The sequence below is a fragment of the Piliocolobus tephrosceles genome, chromosome 18 (assembly GCF_002776525.5).
Source record: "Piliocolobus tephrosceles isolate RC106 chromosome 18, ASM277652v3, whole genome shotgun sequence".
Taxonomy (NCBI): domain Eukaryota; kingdom Metazoa; phylum Chordata; class Mammalia; order Primates; family Cercopithecidae; genus Piliocolobus; species Piliocolobus tephrosceles.
In genome coordinates this window covers 40146558-40162515 of record NC_045451.1, presented here as the reverse complement: position 1 = coordinate 40162515, position 15958 = coordinate 40146558, and the positions used below count along the sequence as shown (strand labels likewise).

The window sequence follows — 15958 nt, the reverse complement described above, 5'->3', positions numbered from 1 at the left end:
CCCCAAGCTCAGTGGGAAGCCACAGAATACTTGTTCCTTTTTTTTCCTCTAAAGGGATAACCAGGGTGGTAGATGCTGTAGATGTGCAGCAAAATTCTAGGAAGGCAAGGATTTTATAGTTGGAATAAAAACAAATGCCTCTTCCCCATTATAACTGCCAGGTACTTGCATGTGCCTTGCAAGGATCTTCAAAGAGAGCTTTTGTCAGGCTCCAGGCAGTCTACCTGGCCTGTCAAGTTCAAAACTGGATTCCCTATGCTCAGCTGAGTTTACCTTTTAATCTGGTGAGAAGTTATCACTTTAAACATGTCTTCATGGGAATGATAAATATTTTAAAACATTTAGAAAGGCAGGGGGACTTTAAAACTTTCTGTTCTTCCTTGGGTAATTTTGCAAGCTCCTGTTGTATCTTCTCTTCCAGAAACCCCAGGAAAAGCATGAGAATATTTGTATGGCATTCTGGGATATGCTGAGGGGATTTAGGAAATTCTTACAGGGCCTGGCTAAAGTAGTCATTACCTTTTCTTCATATTATATAAGAACACTAAATACAAAAAATGAAAGAAGATAGTAAGTATTAAATATTTACAAAATTTCAGATGAATTTCTATTTATTTTATTATGAAAACTGAGATTTCTTCCATGAGTATACCTTTTTAATGCAAAGGTTAATGCTTGAAAGGACTACATACAATTTCTGAAAAGCGTTTTTAATGATGTCTTCAAATTCTTCATTGTCTTTGTAGACAAAGAAATGTTATTCCACAAATGGTTTTATAAAAAACTTAAAATTTTTTTGTGATCATTCTACAATTTACAACAGTTGACGTTACGTTGAAGGATCTAACAGCCCTTCTTTGTCTTTCATGGACTAAAATGTTGACATTTCCTGTGATAATGTGAAAAGATTCCAATCTAATTGAACTTTTTCTTATCAAGTGTTGAGAAATAATGATGGAGTTCTAATTTGTAGAATGTGCATGCATTGTTAGAGCTGTCACACTGCAGATAGTTTGGATTCTATTAAAAGGGCACATTGGCTGCAAATTGATAGAAGTTTTGACACCTATGAAGGCAGGGAGTCAGGGTTCTGCCTGGCACTTAGCATACTAGGCACTTGTGCCTGGTCCCCCATATCCTCTCACGCCCCCACCACCACTCCTAACTGGCCACACCTTGGGCTGGATAGTACTCCTTGAGCACTCACAACATGACATTTTCTAGAAGTATTGTTGGCTCTTTCCTCCATTTCCACAGCAAGGCTGTGCTTTGCAGCTGGCTTCTGAGGTGTAATGCCAAGTAGTATGGCACCATTCTGTCTGCATTTAGCCTTACTGGACACACAGCAATGACAGACACCACTCATCTTGTCAGTGGCCTGGAGGTATGTAGTACCTCAGACCCTGCTTCTCCCCAGTATGCTCCAAGGAGCCTGGAAGAGGCAGATTGGTGTTGCAATTGACCTGGCTTTGGCTACCCTAGACCCCATCTGGCTGCTCCAGGGCCAAAGACATCAGTATCTCCTGAAACCTGTTGCAGCATTCATGTTTTGGAAAGTGCTCATTTACAGGGACAAATTTCTTGTTTTCCCTGAATCCTTAGGAAATTGAAGGGGGTGTGTGTGTGTGTGTGCGCACACGTGCATGCTAGTCCTGTTATTTTGCTTACCATCTTACTCAATGTTCTTGCAAACAGCCGATCTGGCAAGATAAGAGGCAGCAAAGTGTAATTCCTCAGAAGGTAGATTCTGGAGCCAGACTGGCAGCTCTCAATTTTAGTTCAGCCAGTTGCTGGCTTCATGCCCTGTGTTCCTCTCCTAATCTATATAAAATAGAGATAATAATAGTGCTGTTTTTCTAGAGTTGTTAATGAATTAAATTAGCTGACTCATGTTAATTTCTTGCAGTAATGCCTAGAATAGAGTAAGTGTCCAATAGTAGTCGATAATGTTATCATTACTACTGTTGTCCATGATAATGTTATTGGTGTTATTAAATAGTTGACTGTTATTCCAATAGAGAGTTGTTTGTTTTTACCAGACAATAGTCATTGCTTTGAGTTTCTAATATTTTCCATTAACATTGCACTCTTTGTAACCAGAATGGATATTATCTATTCATTTTAACCACTTGCAATAAGAAAACAAGCCAGGAATAGGGGCAGGGTTTGAGGCATGGAATAGTATCAAGCTACTTACCTCTAGGAAGACTGAATCCTACATTCAGTGTCACTGAGTTGGCTAGGGTAACCTGTAAGCTAATGCAAAAACTCATCTTAAACAATGACATAAGTTTTAGAAACTGTATTATGCTTCTTGGTACCCAGAATCATCTTGATTTTTCATGTTCTTTGAACCTTGGACTCTAAGACTAGCCACAATAATCAGGAGACCACTTACAATTTTAGTCTTAACTGAAGACATAAGTTGGCTTCACAATTGAAATGGAAAGTCTACAGAGGGAACAGACATTATGTCTTTCCCCATTACAGGTTTTGTCACAGAAAAGTGGATTAATATAGTAACACTTCATTGTAAATGGACATTAATGAATGCTAAATTACCACCAAATTCCTATGGAACTGCACATAACGGCTACTTTCACATTCAAAGAGTTTTTCATGATTAATGTTATTGTAATGAATACCAAAGAAATTGATAACCGTTTGTCACTTTAAGAAGTGTTGCCAATTAATTTTATGCTATTTTTTTATTCTCATTTGTTATAAGAGTGAGGACCTAGAATTTTAATGTCTAATATGTGGTGTGAATTAAAGAAGTGGCCTTGCCATGCTGACCTTTTCAGTATTCTAATCTTTGCTGACCTCTCAGACCTCTTCCTGGCAACATTAGGCTTTTGGGAGGAGGGAGGGGCAAGCCTGTTGGGTAAGTGAACAGAGTGAGGAAATATTTTAAGACACACTTTCATAATTCACTGACTGTATTGGAAATTCAAATTTTCAGACTATTCATTATCTTGACAAACATTGTAATGTGTGCAGAATATGGTACCACATAAATCCATTGTGGTGACAAAGAGTGTAATGAGAATGGGAAATAGTAGAAACCCAAAAGCAATCACTTTACAATCTGGAAACTGGTTCGAGTTAAACTCTCATCAGGTTTCACAGCAGTTCTTTTTTGGCCCTCATAACAATTGCTTTTTACAGAAAGCACAGCATGGCACCACCACAGCCAAGTACTCATAATGGGAGTCTGGACCCATTTATTTGGAAAGCAGTCTTCATCCATGTAGAACATCAATTTAATGAATTTATGTTCTGTACTATCTGTGGGGCAATGATTTGACAACATCACTGATTTATAGTAAAAATGATTCACCTCTACTTTGACAGGACATAAATATTTTCACGTATTAATTTGTTCATTTATTATTTCATTTATTTAACTATCCACTAAATATCAAATAACTGCTGTGTGCACAGCATTGTGCTAGCTAATATAAGAGGCTTAAAATCCAAAAAGATTGAATATAGATGAATGAACACTAAAATCCAAATAGCTGAGTATACATCCCCTTGTAATGAGACACTGTGGCTATGTTTTTCTGGAAAATATGAGGGGCAGGACTCTGGCCCTGGGGAACCTTGGAAGTGGTGAGTCAATAAATGTTTACTTGGTTTCTGAAAATATGGGAATGGCCTGTTTGCATGAGAAGGGTGTCTAAAGACATGAGAAGAGTTGAAGAAACATTTGTGCTTTTAGCAATCTTAGAAACAATTTGGTGCACCAGTATAAGGTTTTACAATTTTTCCCAACAAATTTTAGCCAGTCAGAATTAGCATAAACATAGCACCAACAAATGTGCCTAGCACTGATTAGAAGACCTCATCCTAGAGAATGTTTAGGGAGGTAGAAGCCAATGAGCTATGGTGTTTGACACTATGTCCCACTCACACTTACCAATATTTTCATGCCTTTGATGATCACACAACCTTATACCTACAAAAGCAGAAATAACTCAAAGTGACCAGGCAAAAATCATCATCTTAGACTAGGGTAGGCTTTAAATCCATAAACAAGAATCTTTTTAAGAAAATAGAAGGGAAGAAGATAGAGAGTAGAAGGCAATGTAAAGACAGAAGCAGAGATGGGGTAGCAGCTACTTGGTACTAGGCAAGAGGAGTGAAATGTATTCTTCCCAAGAGACATGGAATTGAGTCTAGGAGCCCATCTCCAATTTTAGACTTCTGGATATCAGAGCCATGTACAAATAGGTTGTGTTGTTTTAAGCCACCCATTCTGTACCACTTTGTTATGGCAGTCTTCAAAATCTAATACAGATAATAATGCTAGTGGAGACATTGTGTGTATTAAAGGTAAACTCTGAGTTAGAATATAATAATGTCAAAATAAAACGTCTCCATTTTCAAGGTAGCTTATCCAGTGTAATGAACTTGTCATCAAGACACTGTTCTACTTTAGGTTTGGTATCATACCGAAGTATCAGCATTGGCCTCTATTGCTGAAACACTGGATATTTATAGTGACTAGATCAGCCTTAGTGAGATCATACTGTGAGCCATCATGGCCCTTGTGTCTGCCACTTTAGCTAATTCATTCTTTTGCTTTTCTTCATTTTTTATTTCCACAGGTTTTTGGTGTACAGATGATGTTTGGTTATATGAATAAGTTATTCAGTGGTGATTTCTGAGATTTTGGTGGACCCATCACCCAAGCAGTACACACTGTACCCAAATTGTAGTTTTTTTTATCACTCATTCCCCTCCTCCCCTTTCTCCTGAGTCTCCAAAGTCCATTGTATCATTATTATGCCTTTGTATACTCATAGCTTAGCTCCGACTTATGAGTGAGAACATGTGATGTTGGGTTTTTCCATTCCTAGTTACTTCACTTAGAATCATGGTCTCCAGTTCCATCATATACTCACACATACATACCACAGTTTCTTTATCCACTCATTGATTGATGTGCATTTGGGCTGATTCTATATTTTTGTAATTGTGAATTCTGCCATAAACATGCATTTGCAGGTATCTTATTTTGCATAATGACTTCTCTTTCTCTGGGTAGATACCTAGTAGTGGGGTTGCTGGATCAAATGGTAGTTCTACTTTTAGTCCTTTAAGAAATCTCCACACTGTTTTCCATAGTGGTTGTACTAGTTTATAGTCCGACTGCCAAGCAGTGTAAAAGTGTTCCCTTTTACGGGAACATCTAGGCCAACATCTATTATTTTTTGATATTTTGATTTTGACTGTTCTTGCAGGAGTAAGGTGGTATCACATTGCAGTTTTAATTTGCATTTCCCTGATCATTAGTGATGATGAGCATTTTTTTCATGTTTGCCATTTGTATATCTTCTTTTCAGAATTTTCTATTTATGTCCTTAGCCCCCACTTTTTGATGGGAATTTTTTTTCCTCATTTGTTTCTTATATATTCTGGATATTTTTCCTATGTGAGATGTATAGATTGCAAATATTTTCTCCCACTTGGTGGGTTGTCCGTTTGCTGATTTTTTCTTTTCTGTGCAGAAGCTTTTAAGTCTCATCTATTTATCTTTGTTGTTGTGGCATTTGCTTTTGGGTTCTTGGTCATGAAGTCTTTGCCTAAGCCAATGTTTAAAGGGTTTTTCCAATGATATCTTCTAGAATATTTATGGTTTCATGTCTTAGATTTAAGTCATGGATTCATCTTGAGTTGAAATTTGCATAATGTGTGAGATGGGGATCCAACTTCATTCTTCTACATGTGGCTTGGCAATTATCCCAGCACCACTTGTTAAATAGGGTATACTTTCCCCACTTTATGGTTTTGTTTACTTTGTCGAAGATCAGTTGGTTGTAAGCATTGGGCTTTATTTCTAGGTTCTCTGTTCTCCTCTATTGGTCTGTGTGCCTATTTTATACCAGTACCATGCTGTTTTGGTGACTATGGCCTTACAGTATAGTTCGAAGACGGGTAATGTAATGCCCCCGGATTTGTTCTTTTTGCTTAGTCTTGCTTTGACTGCACGGACTCTTTTTTGGTTCCATATGAATTTTCGGAATTTTTTCTAGTACTGTGAAGAATAATGGTGATATTCAGATGGAAATTGCATTGAACTTGCAGATTGCTTTTGGCAGTATGGTCATTTTCACAATATTGAGTCTACCCATCCATGAGGATGGGATGTGTTTCCATTTGTTTGTGTCGTCTATGATTTCTTTCAGCAATGTTTGGTAGTTTTCCTTGTAGAGGTCTTTCACCTCCTTGGTTAGGTATATCCTAAGTATTTTATTTATTTATTTTGAAGCTATTGTTAAAGGGGTTGAGTTCTTGATTTGATTCTCAGTTTGGTCGCTGCTGGTGTATAGCAGAGCTACTGATTTATATACATTAATTTTGTATCCTGAAACTTTGCTGAATTCATTTATCAGTTCAAGGAACTTTTTGGAGAAGTCTTTAGGGTTTTCTAGGTATTCAATTATATCATCAGTCAACAGCAACAGTTTGACTTTCTCTTTACTGATCTGAATGCCCTTTCTTTCTTTCTCTTGTCTGATTGCTCCAGCTAGGGGTACCAGTACTATGTGAATAGATGTAGAAGTGGTAAGAGTGGGAATCCTTGTCGTGTTCCAGTTTTCATGGGGAATGCTTTCACCTTTTCCCCATGTCATAGATGGCTTTTATTACATTAAGGTATGTACTTTCTATTGCCAATTTGTTGAGGGTTTTAATCCTAAAGAGATGCTGAATTTTGTCAAGTGGTTTTCCTCCATCTATTGTGATGATCATTTCACTTTGGTTTTTAATTCTGTTTATGTGGTGTATCACATTTATTGACTTGCATGTGTTAAACCATCTCTGCATCCCTGGTATGGAACCCACTTGATCATGGTGGATTATCTTTTTTATATACTGTTGGATTCAGTTAACTCGTATTTTGTTAAGAATTTTTGCATCTATATTCATCAGGAATATCAGTCTGTAGTTTTCTTTTTTGTTATGTCTTTTCCTGGTTTGGGCATTAGGGTGATACTGGCTTCATAGAATGATGTAGGGAGGGTTACCTCTTTCTCTATCTTGTGGAATAGTGTAAATAGAATTGGTACCAATTCCTCTTTGAACGTCTGATAGAATTCAACTGTGAATCCATCTGGTCCTAGACTTTTTTTGCTGGCAGTTTTGAAATTACCATTTCAATCTTGCTGCTTGTTATTGGTCTGTTCAGAGTTTTTATTTATTCCTGCTTTAATCTAGGCGCATTGTATATTTCCAGAAATTTATCCATCTCCTCTAGGTTTTCTAGTTTACACATAAAGGTGTTCATAGTAGCCTTGAATGATCTTTTGTCTTTCTGTGATATCGGTTGTAATATCTCCTATTTTGTTTCTAATTGAGCTTCTGTGGATCTTTTCTCTTCTTTTTCTTGGTTAATTTCACTAATGGTCTATCAATTTTATTTATCTTTTCAAAGAAGCAACTTTTAGTTTCATTTATCTTTTTTATTTTTTTGTTTCAATTTAGTTCTGCTCTGATCTTTGTTATTTTTTTTCTTCTGCTGGGTTAAATTTGGTTTGTTTTTGTTTCTCTAGTTCCTTGAGGTATGACCTGAGATTGTCTATTTGTGTTTTTTGACTTTTTGATGCAGGCATTTCAGGCTATGAACTTTCCTGTTAGCACCACCTTTGCTGTATCCCAGAGGTTTTGATAGATTGTGTCACTATTATTGTTCAGTTCAAATAATTTTTAAATTTCATCTTGATTTCATTGTTGGCCCAATAATCATTCAGGAGCAGGTTATTTATTTTCCATGTATTTACATGGTTTTGATTGATTTCTTTTGGAGTTGATTTCCAACTTTATTCTACTGTGGTCAAGAAAGTACTTGATATAATTTAAATTAAAAAAATTATTGAGACTTGTTTTGTGGCCTATCATATAGTCTGTCTTAGAAAATGTTCAATGTGCTGATGAATAGAATGTATATTCTGCAGTTGTTGGGTACAATATTCTGTTAAGTCCATTTTTGTGCTAGAGTACACTCTAAATCCATTGTTTCTTTATTGACCTTCTGCCTTGATGACCTGTCTATTGCTGTCAGTGGAGAATTGAAGTCCCCCACTATTACTGTGTTGTTGTCTATCATATTTCTTAGGTCTAGTAATAGTTGTTTAATAAATTTGGGAGCTCCAGTGTTAGGTACATATATATTTAGGATTGTGATATTTTCCTGTTGGACAGGCCCTTTTATCATTACATGATTTTTTTCTTTGTCTTTTTTAATGGCTGTTGCTTTAAAGTTTGTTTTGTGTGGTATAAGAACTATTCCTCCTTGCTTTTGGTGTCCATTTGCATGGAATATCTTTTTCCACCCCTTTACCTTAAGTTTATGCGAGTCCTTAATGTGTTAGGTGAGTCTCTTGAAGATAGACACTTAGGTGGTGAATTCTTATCCATTCTGCCATTCTGTATCTTTTAAGTGGAGCATTTAAGCCCTTTACATTCCATGTTAGTATTGAGATGTGAGGGACTATTCTATTTTCATTATGCTATTTGTTGCCTGAATACCTTGTTGTTGTTTTTAATTTATTGTTTTTGTTTCATAGGTCCTGTGACATCTATGCTTTCAGGGGGTTCTATTTTGGTGTATTTTGAGGATTTGTTTCAAGATTTAGAGTTCCTTTTAGGAATTCTTGCAGTGCTGGCTTGGTAGTGGCACATTCTCTCAGCATTTGTTTGAAAAAGACTGTATTTTCCCTTAATTTATGAAGTGTAGTTTCACAGGATACAAAATTCTTGGCTGATCATTGTTTTGTTTAAGGAGGCTGAGGATAGGGCCCCAATCCTTTCTAGCTTGTACGGTTTCTGCTGAGAAATCTGCTGTTAATCTGATAGGTTTTTCTTTATAGGTTACCTGGCACTTTTGCTTCCCAGCTCTTAAGATTCTTTACTTCATCTTGACTTTATATAACCTGATGACTAGCTACCTAAGTGATGATCCTTTTGCAATAAATTTCCCAGGTGTTCTTTGAGATTCTTGTATTTGGATGTCTAGGTCCCTAGCAAGGCAAGGGATGTTATTCTTGATTATTCCCTCAAATAACGTTTTGTTTATTGCACTAGTTTTGTGCTGACTGGTCTCCTGCCAGAAGCACTTTTTTCCAGATTTCTAGGTTTCTCTTCTTTCTCAGGAACACCAATTATTCTTAGGTTTGGTCATTTAATAAAATCCCAAACTTCTTGGAGGCTTTGTTCATTTTTTGGATTCTTTATGTCTTTGTTGGATGGGGTTAGTTTGAAAACTTTGTCTTTGAGCTCTGAAGTTCTTTCTTCTGGTTGTATAATTTTATTGCTGAGACTTTCCAGTGCATTTTGCATTTCTCTAAGTGTGTTCTTTATTTCCAGAAGTTGTGATTGTTTTTTATTCATGCTGTCTATGTCACTGAAGATTTTCTCTTCCTATCTTTTGTCATTTTTTGATATCATTAAGTTGTACTTCACCTTTCTCTGGTGCCTCCTTGATTAGTTTAATAACCGACCTTCTGCATTCTTTTTCTGGCAATTCAGGGATTTCTTCTTGGTTAGGATCCATTGCTGGTGAGATAGTATGATTTTTGCGGGGTGTTAAAGAACTTTGTTCTGTTATATTAGCAGAATTATTTTTCTGATTCCTTCTCATTTGGGTAGACTATATGTCAGAGGGAAGTTCCGGGGCTCAAGGGCTGCTGTCAGATTATTTTGTCCCATACTGTGCTCCCTTGATGTAGTGCTCTCCCTTTTTCCCTAGGGATGTGGCTTCCTGAAAGCCATACTTCAGAGATTGTCATTTCTCTTCTGGATGTAGCCACCAAGTAGAGCTGTTGGGCTCCAGACTAGTACTGGGAGGTATCTGCACAGACTCCTGTGAATGTGAACCACCTTCAGGTCTCTCAGCCATGGATAGCAGCACCTCCTCTGGTGGAGGTGGCAGGGGAGTGAAATGAACCCTGTGAGGATCCTTAGTTGTATTAATAGTTTTGTTTGTTGTACTAGTTTTGTGCTGATTGTCCTCCTGCCACGAGGTGGCACTTACAAGACAGTATCAGTTGTGGTGGTATAAGGAGAATCAAGTGGTAGGTGGGTCCTTAGAGCTCCCAAGAGAATATATCCTTTGTCTTCAGCAACCAGGGTGGGTGGAGAAAGATCATCAGGTGGGCGGCAGGGTTAGGCATGACTGAGCTCAGACCCTCTTTGGGTGGAACTTGCTGCGATGCTGTTGGGGATGGTGGTGTCATTCCCAGGCCAATAGAGCTATGTTCTCAGGGGGATTATGGCTGCCTCTTCTCTGTCATGCAGGTCTCCAGGGAAGTGGAGGAAAGCTGGCAGTTACAGTCTTCACCCAGCTCCCATACAACCCCAGAGGCCAGTCTCGCTTCCACCATGCGCCCCCTTAATAGCACCAACTTTGTTTCCAGGCAGCAGGTGAGCAGGGCGAGAACTCGCCCCAGACTGCCAGCCTCCTGGCTGTGAAAATAAGCAGGGCTTTTCAGGTTCAGCACCTCCCCACCTGCCATGGCTTCAGTGCTGTGTCTGCCCTCAAGATTCACCTCCTCGCCTAAGTTCTGTATGGGAAACTTCACATGTGGTCAAAATTGTTACAAAGTTCAGCTGGAAGTTTCCTTTTCCCTGTGGTCTTTTCCAGTTTATCTGGCAGCCTTTCCCAGGGACCTCTGTGAGACAAAGTCAGAAATGACTTCCCTCGGATCTGACCACATAACTCATCCTGCTGTTTCTTCTAACCCTTTATTTCGCTAGGATATCCAAAATTGTCTCAGCTCCAGATAAGATCAAATTCTTCTCCAGTGATTTGGGCCTTCAGGTTCCTCAGTGACGGTGTGTGTTTGGGATGGACGATCCCTCTTTCCCACTTTCACACTTCAGGTACTCACAGTTTTTGGAATGTCTCCCAGGGCCTCAGAAGCCATCTGCTTCCTTCAAAGGGTCTGTGGATTTTCTCGGTTTTCCTGGTATGTTCCTGTGATAGTTCTTGGAGAGAAAGTTCACAATATGAGTCTCCATATGCTGCTCTGTCCATCCAAGTGGGAGCTACAATTTAGTCCTGCCTCCTATCTGCCGTTTTCCTAACCTCCTGTTGTAGCTCATTTATTCTTGATTCCATTGCACAAGTCCTTGGATGTCTGAGGAGAGAGGCTAACTGACATATACTAGTAAAGGCATCTTCTCCACTTGCTTGTTTGAACCTCTTTTGCAATTGATGATTTATCTGGGGCATTAAATTCAGTATCAAAATGCTCACACTTTGTGTCCACTACCCCAAGTCTAACATTTGCCTCTATCCAAGACATTCTTGTACTAGATTTCCAGTATTGTAACTTCAAGGCCTCTGAGCAGGTAGGCAAATCATCTACCACCTCACATAGTACACGTATCGTCTTCCCTTGGGTCACTTCACATTCTACCCAAAGTGAATGGCAAGTTTCTTTACCCAAATCTCTGCCATTGAGAGGACCTCTAATCTTTTTCTTGCAAAGCCACTCCTGAGTGGGGCTGTCATGAAGCAGCAGTCTATTTTTGGTTTCTACCTATATTTCAAGCTGATTCATCCATGAACCAAGGTTGAACTTCTTTCTTTTCCATCAAATGGTCATAGTGAATGTCTCATAAGACCATAGGTATGAGCCCCATGGATTTGCTCAAACCTAACTTCTGATGCAGCATTTCCACTTTTTTATTTATTGTGACTGGACTTGCCCAATCTTATGATTTGATGCATCAAATAGTTTGGAGTATACAGTGGGCAGTTATGATCTTAGGGCTCCTTGATTTTTTTTTTCTGTCTTGGAAAGTATCACTAGTCACATTTTTTTTCTCCCCCAGAATACGATACTGTTTTAAAAAAATTACTATATTCATTGAAGGGAGAAATTTCAGATGCTTTCCATTTGACTTTTCCTACACATTAGCTTTTACTTTTCAGGTCAAGGAGCCAATATGAATTTTCTTAACTGCAATGTATGTCCCTTCTAGTTTTGTGGTTTTTAACTAAGAAATAACTACCAGGTGGGCTTATGGAGTTATCAAACCCATTGTGAGATAGCTCTGGGCCAATACTGCATATATTACTGGAGACCTATACTCCATAAGGGTACCATAAGGAGTTCTGTGGATATCTGTTTCTCAGCATTAATTTCATATCCTATATACTTGGAAATAATCTAGTTATTCCTCTTTCTCCAGAGCAATTCTATCTAAGTAAAAAGCAGTAAATCCCATTTCAAAAGGTCTGTGAAGAACACTATTGTGCCTACTTCCTGTGGTGTTACAAAGTCCGTCTTTATCAAGACCTGGCCTCTTCTTCAGTTGATGGAATCTGAGTCTGAGAATTGACTTAGGTCTGGAAACTGGCCAAATCCATTAACTGGATTAGCTCAGCTCTGCTCATCCATTGTTTATCTTTTCTCATTATGATTTGTTAAGCAATGGCCTTAATGGTAGTCCATCTTATTCCTGGGCACACTATATTTTCTTACCATTTTCACTGAATAGCCCTGCCCTAGCTGCTATTCCAACCTTGCTGCCTATTATGGTAATTTTTACCACCTTGCTTATGATTATTAAGTGCTGCCAGCCACCTGGCCTCTGCTATTCCCAGCTCTATCATTCCCATCAACATAAGTTCAAGATATTTTCTAATTCTCCTTGTGATTTTTTTTCTTTTACTCTTGGGATACCACTTTGGTAAAAAAAAATCTACTAGCTGCTGATTTGTTTTAAGACTACGTTTTTGGCCAAGCATGGTGACTCATGCCTGTAATCCCAGTACTCTGATAGGCTGAGATGGGAGGATCACTTGAGCCCAGGAGTTGAAGACCAACCTGGGCAACAAAGTGAGACCCTGTCTCTACAAAAAATCAAAAAGTTATCTGGGCATGATGGTGTGCACCTGTAGTCTCAGCTACAAGATAGGCTGAGGCAGAGCATCACTTGAACCCAGGAGGCTGAGGCCACATTGAGCTGTGTTTGCACTCCAGCACTCCAGCATCGGTGACAGAGAAAGACCCTGTCTCAAAACAGAACAAAGCAAAACAAAAAACAAACAAAACATACAAAGTTTTTGGAGTTCTTTTTTTAGTAGTTACTAGAAAATACAGTATACACCTCAATTCATCTCGATCTATTTCAAGTAAGTACTGACCTAATTCCAGAAAAATATAGCAGCTATGTTCTAAAATAGCTCAATTTCTTCCAATCTCCCTGTAAGCTATAAACCCCTAGTACAGTACTATTCTTATTGCCCTATACAATTTTATTTTTATTATAAAAATCAGAAAATATATTTATATACTCTTTTACTTACCTATGTTTTTACCATTTTTGTGACTCTTCATTTCTTCCTGTGAATTTAAATTGCCATCTGGTATTTCCCTTTAGCCCGAAGGACTTTGTTTAATGTTTCTTTTCATACAGATCTGTTAACAATGATTTCTCTCAATCTTTGTGTATCTGGGAATGTTTTATTTTGCCTTCCTTTTTTAAGAATAGACTTGTTGGTTAGAGAATTCTTTGTTGACAGCACTTTGCATATGTCCTTCCACTGCCTTTTTGCCTCTATTGTTTCTGATCAAAGTCAACTTTAAATATTACCAGTGATTCCTGGGCACAATGAGTCTTGCTGCTTTCAAGATTTTCTTTTGTCTTTCTTTTACTGCACTTTGCCTATGATGTGTTGAGGTGTTTATCTCTTTGTTTTTAGTCTATTTGAGTTTCATTATCTTGGATCTGTGGATTAATGTTTTTAATCAAATTAGGAAACTTCGATGATTATTTCTTTAAATGTTCCTGTTCAAATAAAATTTATTTTTAGAACAGTTTTAGATTTACAGAGAATTGTGAAATACAGAGAATTCCTATATACTTGATACCCAATATTTCCTATTATTAACATCTTACTTTATTATTTGTTACAATTAATGATCTTATATGGAGACATTATTGACTGAAGTCTGAACATTTTTCAGATTTGCGTATTTTATGCCTAATGTTCTTTTTCTGTTTCATGATTCTTTCCAGAATATCACATTACATTTAATCACCATGGCTCCTTAGGCTCTTCCTAGCAACGACAGCTTCTTAGACTTTTCTTTGTTTTTGATGATCTTGATAGTTTTTAGAGTTAATGCACAGGTATTTTGTAGAATGTTCCTGTATTGGGATTTGTCTGCTGTTTTTCTTATGATTAGACTGAGATTATGTGTTTTTGGAAAAAGATCATTGAAATAAAGTGCTATTTTATCAAAGTATATCAACCAGCATAACTTATCACAGTCGGTGTTGACCTTGATCACATAGCTAACACGTTTGTCAGACTTGACTGTAAAGGTATTTTTTCCTCCCTTTCTGTTATATTATTTAAAGGAAACTCACTAGGTATATCCTATATTTGAGGAGAGGTAAAGTTATTCTCTACAACCTAAGGGAGGAGTATCAGTAGAAATTACTTGGAATTCTGCATGAAAAATTTGTCTTATTTTACCCCAATTATTTAGGTATTCAATATTTTTTACATCAATATGGACTTATTTATTTTATGCTTTGGGTTATAATTTGATATTCTTGCTCAAATATTTCCAGTTGTGGCCATCAGAAGCTCTTTCAGTTGTTCCTGTGTCCCTTTGATAATATTCCACCATTATAGTTTTGTTGCTATTTATTTACTTGTTGTTATTGCTCTTATTTTGTAAGAAAATTTTCTTATTTTCTGGCATTGCAATTGCTCCAAGTTCATCTTACATATTTCCAGCCCCAGTCCTAGAATCAACCATTTCTCTGAGAAGCTCTGATTCCCCTTTTTTGGAGAATCCTATCTGAAACAAATGCCTGGACATTGAGAGTGCTGGTTGCTATTTTGATGTCATTGTTTTTAGGCCCTCTCAGCTAACAGAGAAAGGAAACATATATGTGTATACTGTCACATGAGTATACATATATATATATATCTGGAAATATTTCCATATGTAACCATCTGTATCTTTATTAAAATAAACACGAGTCCATGCTGATGTTTCCAATTCTAATCCATTACCGCATGGATCATTCTAGCCTCTTCCATGTGCTGATTTGTAAACTCTGATGACAATATTAGGAAACCTAGCTCCCACCATCCACAATTCATTTGCTTAATTGTTCAATTCTAGTATGTATGTATGTATCAGAATCATTAATTCATTCCTCTATTAGGTATGTGTTCTTTTTCAAGTAGACTATAGTGCTTATGCACAGCCATATCTTTTTAAATTAATACCATTGTGTATATTTAAAGGATACACCATGAGGTTATAGGATACACAGAGATAGAAAAAATGTATCTAACTGTAGTATTTAACTATAGTGAAGCAAATTAATAAATTCATCTCACATGTTTACTGTCTTTTTTTTTTCATGGCAAGGTAACTAAAATCTATTCATTTGTCATGAATCCCAAATACAGTATGATGTTATCACCTATAGTCCTCGTGCTATACATTAGTTCTCTACACTTTTTGCCTGTTGTTTCACAGACTACTCTAATTTCCAAAGTTGCTCAGGTCAGCATCCTTTCCCCAGCTTTATTCAGTGAGGTTGTATTAAATAGCATACATTTGTAGTTAGATTGTTTCATCACATTCAACATTCCATCCTGGGATTCCTCTAACATCTGAATTATTTTTTACATTGCATCCATTAAGGTTTACTCTTAATGAATAAGGTTACTCCAAAGAGTAAAGTCTACTCCTTTGTATAAAGTTCAGTTGGTTTTTACAAATGCATAGTGTCATGTGTTCACAGTTACCTATCATATGGAATAGTTCACCACCCTAGAAATTCCCTGTGCTTCACCTCTTCAACCCCTCCTCTCATCTCTGTGGACCCCTGACAAATACTGATGTTTTCATTGTTTCTATAGTTTTTCCTTTCCTAGAATGTCATCTAATTGAAATTATAATCTTTTTAG

The 15958-nt window shown here is 37.3% G+C and overlaps 1 long non-coding RNA gene across 3 annotated transcripts in view; it reads left to right on the top strand.

Annotated features, from left to right (window-relative positions):
- The first annotated feature begins 2727 nt into the window (after positions 1 to 2727).
- The window catches only part of LOC111539591, a 329705-nt gene continuing 316474 nt past the window's right edge, over positions 2728 to 15958 (top strand). For all 3 annotated transcript variants that reach the window (XR_002730729.1, XR_002730727.1, XR_002730728.1), the window contains exon 1: positions 2728 to 2884. This is a non-coding gene — a long non-coding RNA (uncharacterized LOC111539591). The remainder of the gene's footprint in view (positions 2885 to 15958) is intronic.